We start from the raw sequence: 12,524 nt of genomic DNA on the forward strand, positions 1-12,524 counted from the left end.
AAGAAAGAGTCCGTCTTCCCAGAGTAGTGTTTCCAAATCAACTAGCAGATGTGAAGATAACTTCTTGTGCCAGAAAAATAAAGAATTCAGGAATATGTTCCAACAGGAATATGTTCCTGTTGGTTATTGCTCAGGGATAGACACTTTCAGATTTGATCTCAACTTAAATGACATATACCATTGTTCAAAAAAAGCTCAAAATGAAGATTTTGTCTTTCAGCTACGAGTTCAACCAAAGCTCTTGCACAGAGCATACACAGATACAAGTTAGCAGTTTTTTGTTTGTTTGTTGTCCATAGGGTATTTGTACTTTTAGTAATGTGCTTTTACTTGGACTGAGCGTTGTCTCAGTGCTTTTCATTTTCTTTTTTCTTCTACTTTCAAGAACAGACCTTACCATCCACTAAGATGCAAATTAATTTCCTCCAAAATAAAAAGATATCTGAACTACCAGTTATTAAGTAATGAAAGACAAAGATAGACCCTTTGGAAATTTATTTTTTGCTTATGTGTTTTCTTATGTATATTTTAAAATACATTAAGCTCGCTAAAAAAAAAAAAAAGTTTATGAATATTTTCCTGAAAAGTACTGAAATATGTGTTCTGCATCACATAAAATTCAGTCACTTTCTTATCATTCCAAATACTGGTTTTGGCTTTCTTTTCCAAGACAGTGCTGGGGTTTTTGAACATAAAGAATCCATGTTTCATAGGCAATAACATCATAGGCCTCACCAGCCTGTGGATAAGTGGGTAGCAAAAACTTGGTGAGGCTTGTGCTTCATTTCAGCAGCAGCTGGAATTCTTCACTGCTCATGATTTATTTATTTATTTTTAATTATTGTCATTCATTGTACGAAGGTGCTCTTCTGTAGAGAGTGCTTACCATCTTCTCTACAAAACTGAGTTTAACATTCTTCGAAAGAGACTTCAGAAAGAGTTTATTTGAGCGTAAGAGGCCGACTTGTCCTGTCATATCTAGCAAGTGATGGTCAGCATGTTTCCCAATGGTGTGACAACTTGAAGGCTTAGAAAAGACAGCCTTTAGGGTAGTATGTCTAACTGCAGTAACAGCAGCAGTTAAGGCAGTTATCTAAAAGCTCTGTCTTTAAATATTTCACAGAGGTTATTATTTTGCCATCATTGCTATTATTCCAGAGATCATCATTTTGTTATAACAGAGGTTCACATCAGCAAATCTGAAAGAAGATACTTCCAGCAGTTCTGATCCTGACAAGTCATAAATGGATGTTTCATTTCAAAGCTGGTGAGCATGCTGGTGAGACACCAGTCAAATTTCATGTGAGAATATTCAGGGGGCAACAGAAAAAGGACCTTTTGCAGCACCTTTTGATCAGCTGCCTCTGAAGAGAAATGTTGTTACAAGTACTACTGAAAACAGCATGTCCTAGAAGTGGTCATCAGCAACTCCTAGCACAGCAAATTATGTCAGATGTAATACAGACAGTGTAGTAGGTATTAGCTACAAAAACTGTCTGAGAACAGTGTAAACAAGCTGTTACAACAACAGCAGATAAAGCTACTACACTGAATGGGAAAGAGGTGCTGAATGAAATCCTGAGGACATTGGTGTCAGATGCAAATATATTACTGTCTCTAAAGGAAAGCAGATTTTTTATTTTATTTTTAAAATTTGCATAAGTGTTACATATATTTGACATAACTAACTGGATTGGCAATTCAAGGCTGATTATTGGGGTGAGGAAAAGAACTATAGTATCCCACTTGTAACACAGCTGCACAGAAGACAGAAGCTTTATCATCTGTGTCTGATACAGTCATTGCTCCTCTTGGGGGTACAGCACTGCTCCCCTGCAAGTGGCTGAAATAGTGGACAAACACTTGTCAAAATCAGGGCTTCTCTGAGTGGTACCTGTGAACGAGGCTGATGCAGACCGCCTGAAGGTCAGGAGAAGTCCCTTTTCCTCCATAGCCAAAGTTGTTCCAAGCATACTGAATGTAACTTGGAAAGAATTCCTCCTTTTGCAGGAACTGGAGACGTACACCTCTGCTAGTAAAGCTCTCAAGGAAGTCAGTGAGTTTCTAGGCATGATGCTGTGAAGTGTGTAAATTTTGAACCTAGGCATTGAGTCTTTCCTTGCAGACTCTTCTATTGATGTGCATTTCATAACTGAAGGGGTTCAGTGTCACAATGCAGTGTCATTGGATTTGGTAAAAGAGTCGATGTGTAAAAGTCCAATTTTGAACAAGGGAAGGCTAGCTGTGTGTGCATAATGGTTTGAAAGTCCAAGCCTGCATTGTACGTGCAGTCTACTCTGACAGCAAGTGTTACTGTTCACTGGGTGATTAGTCGGCCTTATACCTTGAACGTACTACTTATTCTTTTTAATGTTATAGTTACTATTAAATGTACTCCTAATCAGTATTTTTGATGCCCTGCTAGTACAACACTAGTATATTCAACTTAAATCTTAAATTTTTTTTTTTTCTCCTGTAATATCACCTGGTGTGTCACAAGGTGGGGGGGGGAGAGAAGAGAAAAGCCATGACAGCTTCAATTTTCTACTACTTTGTATTGTACAGTGCTTAAAAAGTCTTCCAAAAAGGACAAAAAAAAAAGCGTTGCAATGAAAACATGCTCCTCTATATTTATACGTTTGAATTTCTATTGGAATAACTGCATCAGGAGGGAAGAACAAGGGTCTTAATTTTTAATACATTCTCCAATGGTAAAAATACTTCTCTTCAGATTTTCTGAAGTTATTGTAATAACTTCAGACATTGCATTAAATTTCAGATTTTTCCCATTGTTATAAGCTCTGCTAATGAAAATGTCCATTAAAGTGCCACGAATATTTTAAATACATATTCATGCTGTGTTTGGAATCTTGCACATCATTTTCTAAACTAAGCCATTAGCATCGAGATAGATACTGTTATTTTGCAAGTCTTCACTTCAGCAATTTGTACATGTCAAATTTAACCACAGCACAATACCTATATAGAGTAATAAAAACATTTGAGTTTAGTGCTGTCTGTACACATAGCTCTCACTATCTCTTTTGATGATTGATAATAATCATGCTGCTAGATGTTTTTCACTGTATAATGCAGAACACAGGTCACTGTTGGTAAACCTATTCTAATCATGGCTTCTCAGAACACAAATCCATTAACCTGTGGCGATAACCCTGCTGCAGAGATTTGACACAAACAATGCTGCACTATAAATGATAGAGTTCACGACTGAACTGCATTTGAAAGAGCATTCTGAATAAAGTTAAGAAAGTAATGTAGAAGAAAAGTTAATGAAATTTAAGATGTCATCTTCTGTCTGTGTACAACTGCTCACTGAGGTTTCTGCTCAGAGAAAGGCTAATTCCAGATAGGATATTGCACTAATGTATGCATAGCCTAATTCAATCAATGTAGAGTTTTTGTTGTTGTTGTTGTGTAGATTGTTTGTTTTTTCAAGGTGTTTAGCAAATACTTTTTCTGGTTGCTTTGGAGTTGCTCAGTCTTGAAGAAGTGAAGAGCCACTTTATCATCAAGAGCTATAGAATAATCCTGGCATGACAGATGATGGTGGTGGTAAAGCTGACATTATCGTAACACATCGTCATCACTTTTGATGAAACATTCCACAGCAAACATCAGCTAGCTGAGGTGAAAATCTGCATCTCTTCTTGTTTGACGCCGCTTCTTGGAATATCTGTTGTTTGCTTGTCTTTTTCCTCTTAGCTCTAGCATATAGGGCTATAGAGATATTTTATCTTTAATATGGCTTCTTGGAAGCAGGGGAAATTACATCTTTTTTTCTTTTTTCTTCCCCCTGAGACCTGAGGGTGGTTTCCCTGACCTACCTTCTTAGACCTGTAACGTTACATCTCTTGCTATACATAGGATCATCTCCGGAGCTGTGCTGAGATCTGCCCCTTACTGCCCCCCCCCAAGTTCCTTGAAAACTGCCTCAGGCCTCTCTTTTTCATTGTGTAGTGTTTTGATTTTTCTAACTTTAGACCTTGGCAAAACTCTTGTTTTAGTCTTGTTGGAATCAGGTTTCATTCACAAACTGAATTTTGTATAACACTAAAAAGTCTTTGTCATCTTGTATCTGGAAATTCAGTTTAGACAGTTTGTTTCATTATTAACTTAGGTATTAATCTTATGGGAGAAGTCAGCTCAGACAAACCTGAAGTGGTAGATGATGGACATGTGGCATATTTTGAGAACCACTGGATCCAAAAGCTGATCTTTAGAGGATGCTTTATGATGAGAATAAACTGTCTGCTGCAGCTGTAGACTGACCCACACCTGAAAACCACTTGTGAGGTTTTTTATTCTCTCTGTCATCGCAGAGACATTCATTCATTCTTGAGAAGAATCCCTTTGTATGAAGAAAATGGCCAAGGCCTATGTTGTCAGCAGTGAAGAAAACATGACACACTTTGAACTTGGAATCAGTGCAGAGGGCCTGAAATCTTCAGCATCTCAAACAAGCAAGTAAGAGAGAACCCATTTTGTTCACTTCCAGAAAGGCTCAGATACCAATGCAGATAATACTACTACAGCATGATGCTGGATTGGCGCAGGTGAAACCTACTGCCACCGAAGGCTTTCTTGTGAATCATTCATTGTCTTGTAAAAGCCTGATGAAAATGTTGCCAGGGATTGTTATGTGATTGCTTTAATGCAGATGTGAGAACATATAATTATGACTACAAAGAGAATTGGATCAGCATTTAAGCTCATAGACCAGCGTTTATTGTGTTGTGCAGGAAAGTGCACCATGTTATTAGTTATTACTTCCTTACTACCTGTAACAGTTGCTGTAGTGAAGAAATAATGCATCTATACCAGATCTCGATCTTTAATTTTACATCATGTTAATAAATTTTCTTGTCCATGCTTTCAGAAATGTACTCAGTATTTCAGCATAGTTTTTGATATTGTAGAGATCTGTAAAGTAATGACAGAAAATAAGACGTGTTCTTTGTTTTCCCTTGAAGTCAGTTGCAGTCTGAATGCGTTTAAACAGAAAAGTAAAATTTTTAGTGCAATAAATCCAGCCTAGCATGATGGAAATATCCATTCATGAAAGGACTGATTGGTTTGCGTAGAAGTCATCTCTGTTCATTTTCTGGTGATCACAGTGAAAACCATCTTAACTCTGTCTATCATACTTTCATGTTTTCTGTTTGACTCTGCAGTCTTTACTTGCATTCAGTGATGTTTTCCTGGATGAGTAAGTCCCTGGTGTGCTTAGCAGCTGTATGGAACCACTCATGTAAGACCTGATCAACATGAAAAAGGGTTGAAGAACTTAATGCCTAAAAGAAATCTGTGTGGGTGTATTTTAATTGCTACATTACCATGACAGTCTGTGCTATTTATAATTCTAAAGACTTCTTTAAAAAAGAAAGATAAGAGGCTTGTGTGCTATAGAAAAACATAGTTAATACATCAGATGTTTGTCAGATAAGCATTGTAGATCTACCCTAACTAAGGTATTGCAACTGCATGAATGCTTGAGATGGTTTTAATGTCAAAAGCTTAACGCTTTTTGGTGCCTTTAGCCTTTCTGATTTCCCTAAGTGATCATAAAGTTATAAACAGTCTTTCTAGGAGGTCTCTAAGAATCCTGTTAGGAGCTTTTTATTATACTGGCAAATTCATATTGAATTGGTATTCATTTTCACTATTACAGAATAATCAAATCAGTGCTGCTATTATTGTACTGTTGAAAAAGAAAATAATGGGGATGTAATGTAAAACTGCTAATGTGATGAAATGCTCTTATTATGGTAGGTTAAGAATGCTATGGCTGCTTGTTCCAGCTTGCTTCAAACAGTGATTGAGTGAGGAAATGGAGGGTGTTTCATTTGTGGCAAGAGGTTATGTACAGTCTCATTTGAATGTGTAATTGTCTTTCGATGGCCAAAAGGGTGATTTGCTTTGGCCTATTTGTGGTTTCTTCCAGGCTGTGTAAGAACACTTGTGCATACTGTCGCATGTACAGTCCTGTGATTTCGTTTTTTTTAATCATGACTAACATCTGATGGTTCTCTCTCTAGAAAAAAAAATGGCTCTCGTACTCTTTCATGTTCATCTGAGCCTTTTTTCCAAAAGGGAACACAGCTTTTAGAGTACATTGTTAGAAAGTGCAACCAGCCCCCTGAAGGTTCAAATTTGACAGGGATGTAAGGAGGCAGGTCAAGTGACTGCCTAATGAAGATGAATGGAGAAAATTGCTGGTACAAGAATCACGTGGTGGGCGCTTAGCCCAGGTTGCTGAAAGTGTGATGGAATCTCACGGCTTCATTTATCAGTGTCATATTTGGGCTAAAAGTGAGCAGTATTGTTCTCATTTCTTCCAGATGGATAGGTCAACTTTAATATTTATTGCTCTTGTAGAACATTTGTTTGATGTATTTCCATTAGCTAGGCAATAATAGAAAAGCAGTGGAGAGAAACATAAAGCAGCTCCCTTCCTCTTCAATTGAAATATGGCATACAGTAATGTGTAAATATTTCTAAGACTGTCACTGATTTTTTTCCTTTTTTAATTTGATGACAAGATCGCATGTATTAAAGAGTTTTATAGAAATAATGGGAAACGTCATCAAGGAAATATAAAATATTTGGCTTCTGGTGTGTAATTTTTAATCTTTTCATGAGCTTGTTGTGCCTTTCAGGAGTGGCTTTTGCATAAGAATGTCAACTTTTACTGTAATACACTATGATACAGTAACACTGTATTTGAATGACTGTTAAAGGAAGAGAAGCACATTTTAGCAAAATCAACATACTGTTCTGGATTGCTTAAGTGGAATATAATGATGGTTGTTTCTGTCATCTTTTTTTTTCCTTCAGTTCTGTTGTTGCCAATTACTTTTACTATGATGGGAAAAGACAAGTTGATATGGTTTGATGTTAAAACTTAAAATAAATAAGGGACCTAGCCATTACAGAATGGTGGCTTTGAGCTAATAGTGGTAACCTCTGGTTAATGTTTATTAACTGATTTTTCCCATTTATAGGAATCAGATTTAAGGTGTTTGACATGTATTATTTTATACTGTGGAAGGAAATTTAGCTGTTTGTGAAGCAGGTGTTGTGTTAAGTGCAGTGCAAACATCCTAGCCATATGTTTCTATAATTTAAATTAATTTGGTACAGTCATACTGTTAATCTTTAGTGACTTGTTGATTGGCATTTTGCAGACATATTTCTGGAAGGCACCCAATACCATTTTCTGTAGCCTTTCTGGCAGTAGCAGAGAGTAACATTTCCACAAATTGGAATCTTGTACAGCTCTGGGAAGTGAGCCAAGATTTAAATTAGACAATAACCTCTGCTCTGTATATAGCTTCTATTCTTCAGCTGTAGGGAAAGTGATTTGTTTAATACAGTCAGCTCTGTAGCATATAATAGACTGATATATGAGTCACTCCTTGGCAATGTGTGTTTCTTAAATTTATATAGATTGAACAACTAGTTGGTAATGTACTTAGTTACAGTTGTGCAAACAATAACTATTAGCAGAGCTGAGCAGACCTAGAAAAACTGCATTTGGTTGGTGTTTGTTAAGGATTCTGTGGAGTTTTAGAACAATACTTCTCTTCAGGTGCAGAAGAAAATTTCGTAAACATGACTACTCTTAGAGCCTTAGAAAATCAATAATAACACTTTCATATCATAGCTTAGTATTTCTTATGCTTCGCACATGGACGTAGGTACACAATGTTTGTTAAAAATTAACCTTAGCATCAATCTGTGTTGTAGCTACACAATTAGGTTGCGGCTCTTTTTGTTTTGCCCTTGTATATATTTTTTTCTCCATGTTAAAATGTGTTGCTGTCAATTGATATCTGAGAACGTGAAGAATTCTTTTCTTTCCAAACTGCAAAGATCTTTTCTTAAAAGGGAGCTCTTTACACCATTTGGTTCATGTTTATTTAAAAGCTTAAAATCATTAGACCAAATCTCACTTTTTGTCCAACAGAAAATTGATTTTGCTAGCAAAAATGGTGTGGGCCTGAAAGAGAATATTCAGAAATATGCAAATAAGTAGAGATAGAAATCTGTTTGAGCAGCTGAACAAAGCAATCAAATTTTTTCCATTGAAAGTTTATTTAGCTTCACCGTGAACATTTTTGAACAGAATTATCAACTGCTGTTAGTGAAATACTTCTTTTTATAGAGAAAAGGGGATTCTTTTTAAAAAGAACTATTTTAATACTCAAAATTTTTTTTTTTTTTGAACAGGTCTTATATTTACAAAATAAAGCACACTGGAAGTATTGAACAATACACAAATACATTTCCTAACAGTTTATAGTACGCTGCATATTCTGGATGGGTTCCAAGCAGTAGTTAGTATAAATGATATGCCAATCAAAATTATTTTTGCAACTATAACCTGTTATAATGCAGTCTCTTATCTGAAGCGTCAACTTGATATAAGCCAGATCTCTTTTCTTAAGCTTTAACTCTTACATGTATAAATTTCCTTGTCCTGAACTAATCATGCTTGTGTTCCATAAGCTTCTTGGTAGTGCACGATAGCAAAGCATAATTTATCTACTTGTTACATAAATTTTAATAATTGCTGCTTCCATTAGGCCATATGCATTTTATTCCTTAGTAGGAGTGAATTATGTATAGAATATCTGATATATTTTAATGAGTGAATAAGATTGTAAGTGTCCAGCATCTCCCTTCCAGGCAAGTTTTCTCATAATTCAGCTTCTGTATAGAAGCTGACTTTTTCAAAAAACCTCCCTGTAGCCAGCAAGTTGGTTACTGAAAATTTGACCATTTGCATTGGTAAGTAAATACGTGGTTTCATGATACAAAAGTTTTGTCTTTATAGCTAGCCTAAGGAGTTCGTTCCACAGCTCTTTATTCATGCTCTATGTTAAATTGCATTTACCCTCAAATCCCAATGAGTTCAGTGTTTCATTTTGCAGTGACCTCAACAGAAGTTGTAATGGCATAAGCAAGGGTTTATGAATTAGAGTGAACAGAAAATGCACAGGAGGTTTGAAGCATGATGCAAGATGCGAACCTCTTGGAACCTGGGGTCACTTAACAACATGGCAGCAGGTGCCGGCGCTGACATTGTAGTCACTGGAATGTCCCTTAGTTTGGTCCTCATTGCTGCTGATAGCTGAAATCAAACCCAACATATAACCATTTTTTGGAAGCTGGAGGTAGGTTCTAAATCTCATTCACTGTTGTTGATGTTGAATCTAAATGTTGAAGGTTGTTTAGATGACTCGGGAACTTCTGGTGGGAGAGGGGTGTGTGAAAATGCCATTTTATTAGATCCTGATAATAAAAGTATCCATTAATGAGGCTGAAGTACTGTGAGATTCACAAACTGAATACCATTCTATATCTCTGAAGAAGACAGGTTATGGAGCCAGCAACATGGGTCTTGCTTCAGAGAGGATGAAGAGAACAGAAAGGGGCCCGACTTCCCCAAATCTGCATTTATGGAGCAAAACATAGGAAGAGCGAACACAACAGAAAGAGAATTAGCATTTGAGAATGCTGCAGGGTTTATATAGGGAGCGTAAGACTTCCCGTATAACAGAGACAGGCTTTCAATTTAGCATTCTTTTTATGAAGCATTTAGTGTATACGTCTATAAGGAATGTAATCAATACATGCACACTCACTCCTCATCCCCCTTTCACACGTGCATGGTTAAATATTACAACATGGCAGAAACTTTTCCCAGAAGGTAAAATATTTATATGTCAACATGAGAATTGATAGCCCTTTTATTTTTCTTATAGTAGCTAGTTAGATACAGCTGATATTCCACTTACTGGAATATAGTGCACAACCGCCACCATCTGAATCAAATGGAAAAGCCCGATCCATGCTGGCAAATAACCTTTCACCATTTTTCTCCGTGGTAAAGTACCACTACAGAGCTCTTTTGTTTTCTTACTGTTCCTTGGTTTCCTAGATAACCCTTACACAAATTTTTGTTTACTTAAAAACAAACAAACAAACAAAACCTTCACCATAATGTTCCACAACAAAAACGATGAGGGTTAATTTATATCAAATGGACAGAGCGTGCTCGTGTCAAATATCCCAGGAGTACACAGCATAGAAGTGGAGGTGTTTCTTATAACCAATAGTTTGTATATATGGTTGGATGAAGGTGAGATTATAGCACTGAAAAACATTCCTGTGTCCCTTGTAACCTGCCTGGCCTGGGTTCAGTATTAGTAAGGACAGGTCAGCAGAGAGAGATGTGTGAAGGACTATCATGGATATGCTACCCAGAATTTTCTTTGTGCTTGAGCACAAGGTTCCATTGTTGTGAGGAGGTGAAAATATAAGATACATGTACAGGTATATGTATAAATAAGATATATGTACAGGAGATGAAAGAAAAACACATTTTTCTTTACAAGTTCTAGTTGTCTGGAATTAGCAGATCAGTTTAGGTTTCTATTCACTGTTACAAGCTGTACATTCTTTCAAATTATGAAAAAAATACATTCATATGAAAGTGTATGTATGCTTTGAATTGCTTCTAAAAGCTTTCAAAATCATTTCTTTTACAACATATCACGAACTGCTGTTTTTCTTTTAATTTTGAATGCTGAACTGCCCTTTGCTGTGCATTAATTTCCTCAAAGTTTTTCATTCCTTTGTTCTTACTATTTTTAAGTTTTTTTTTATCTTCCTGCTAAGCTAATTTTTATTAACCTGTTCTGATAACCATTGCCTCACTGTACCTTTGTGTGCCTTTCTTCCAACCTTTGTCTGCTTCCAGCACTTGTACAGCATCTTATAGCAGAGCTGTAGCATTCCTCTCAAAACCAGGCTATATATATATCATATTTCACAACTCAGTTCTCCCATTAAAAATACGTATATATTTTATGTTATTCTTAACAAATTCTGGAAGAACCACTGAGAAACCTTGTTTTGATCAGCAAAGGAAATGGCTTACTGGAGAACTGTATTGATGGTTCCAGGACAGATCATGCAAAGCAATTAGCTTGAGGGTGTTGTTTTTTTTAAATTATTTTATACGACATTTTTTGTGTGTGTGGTGGTGGTGTTTTAAGTTTAAAAATCACTGGACAATAAATTATTACCAGAAATGATTGTAGATGCTTGTACAAAATAAGAGAAAATAATTATTTATAATAATACTTGTTTTTTACTGTGACCAGTTAGGTGTTCCTTGGTTGGTGTTTTCTTCTTTTGGTGGTGAGAGAACTGCCAGAGCATCATATACTATTCCTCTGCTTCTGCCTTTTCCTTTGCATTCATGCTGACACTGTACAGTGTCTTTCAAGTCAGGTCAAAACCAAACAAACAAATAACAACAAAAACTGGGTAGTGCAAAATCTCCACAGTTTTGCAGACAAGGAAGCAACCAACCTTTGTGGATTTACTGTGATTTGTTCTTACTGTGAACTCATTAAGCAGTGTTTATGTTTCATGCTCCCTTGCATTGTTTAGCATTATTTCACTTGCTCACCAGAACTGGACGTTGGAATAGTAGTTCTCAACTCTTATGCAAGGTAAGAATTTGATATCAGGGAAATCTAATCTGACTTTGTCAAAAAAAACATGGGGTAAAGTTATTATATGAGACAAAATATAATAAGGTAATGAGACAGTTTTTGCCATGGGAAATGGAAAAAAAAAGTTACATGTAGGACTTTTCCAAGAGTGCACTGAGAGCAGGTCTCCTTTTTCCTTTACAGAGTTTTCTGATGTCTGGGCAATTGAAAGTGGGATCAAAATGTAAGAGAAATGTGAGAGAACTCCTGGTCTTTTCTAGCTAGTTGTAGCAGGCTACTGTCTGCCAGAAGCTGTTATGGCCCAAAGTATTTTTCTGGTTCCATCAGAATGTGAAAAAGATACTGTCTTGGAGACACCATAACAAATGTTTCTGTAGAGTTCAGATACCATCAGCAAATGACGAACAACGAGGAGTGCTACACGAATATAAGCTTGGGACTTCTCCCATTTGACCTCCAGTTACTTGACCTGGTGTGTATTTAACAGGTATTCCTGGGAATATTTTTCATAGTTTCAACATTCATACAAGGCAGGTTCCTATAAATCTCATGGCAAGATTTCAGCTAATTTCATAGATACAGTTTGAATTCATACTAAAGTTAAATCTGATGATTTTAAATTACACTAAGAAATATTCAACTTTTTTCACATCTTTAGTGTGAATAGCATAAGACACTGAAATGTCTCAGTCCGCTAAACTAGGAGAATATTTTCAGAGCATGAGTTGTGAGCTGTGGAACAACTCCGCAGAGGCAATGCCACTGCGATCTGGTGTCTCTTATACTTCAAGAAAAGAAACTCAAAAATGTACATGTAGCGAAGTTCAGATTTGCTTATATCAAGACATGAAGAGAAGCACTTGACTGTTCAGGAGAGCTTTTATTACCATTTTTGGTCTTATATTAAAAACCAATGTTTTTTCTCTGGCATCTGAGAATTATGAGGCCAAATTACATTCTCAGATGCCTGGTGTG

At 36.3% G+C, this 12,524-nt stretch overlaps 1 protein-coding gene across 5 annotated transcripts in view; it reads left to right on the forward strand.

Moving 5' to 3' along the window:
• TOX3 (TOX high mobility group box family member 3) overlaps positions 1–12,524 on the forward strand; it is a gene marked incomplete at its 5' end in the record, with an annotated part of 76,944 nt that overhangs the window by 26,392 nt on the left and 38,028 nt on the right. The window lies entirely within an intron of this gene.

Source organism: Anser brachyrhynchus, assembly GCF_964034855.1.
Source record: "Anser brachyrhynchus genome assembly, chromosome: 12".
In the NCBI taxonomy this organism is placed as follows: Eukaryota; Metazoa; Chordata; class Aves; order Anseriformes; family Anatidae; genus Anser; species Anser brachyrhynchus.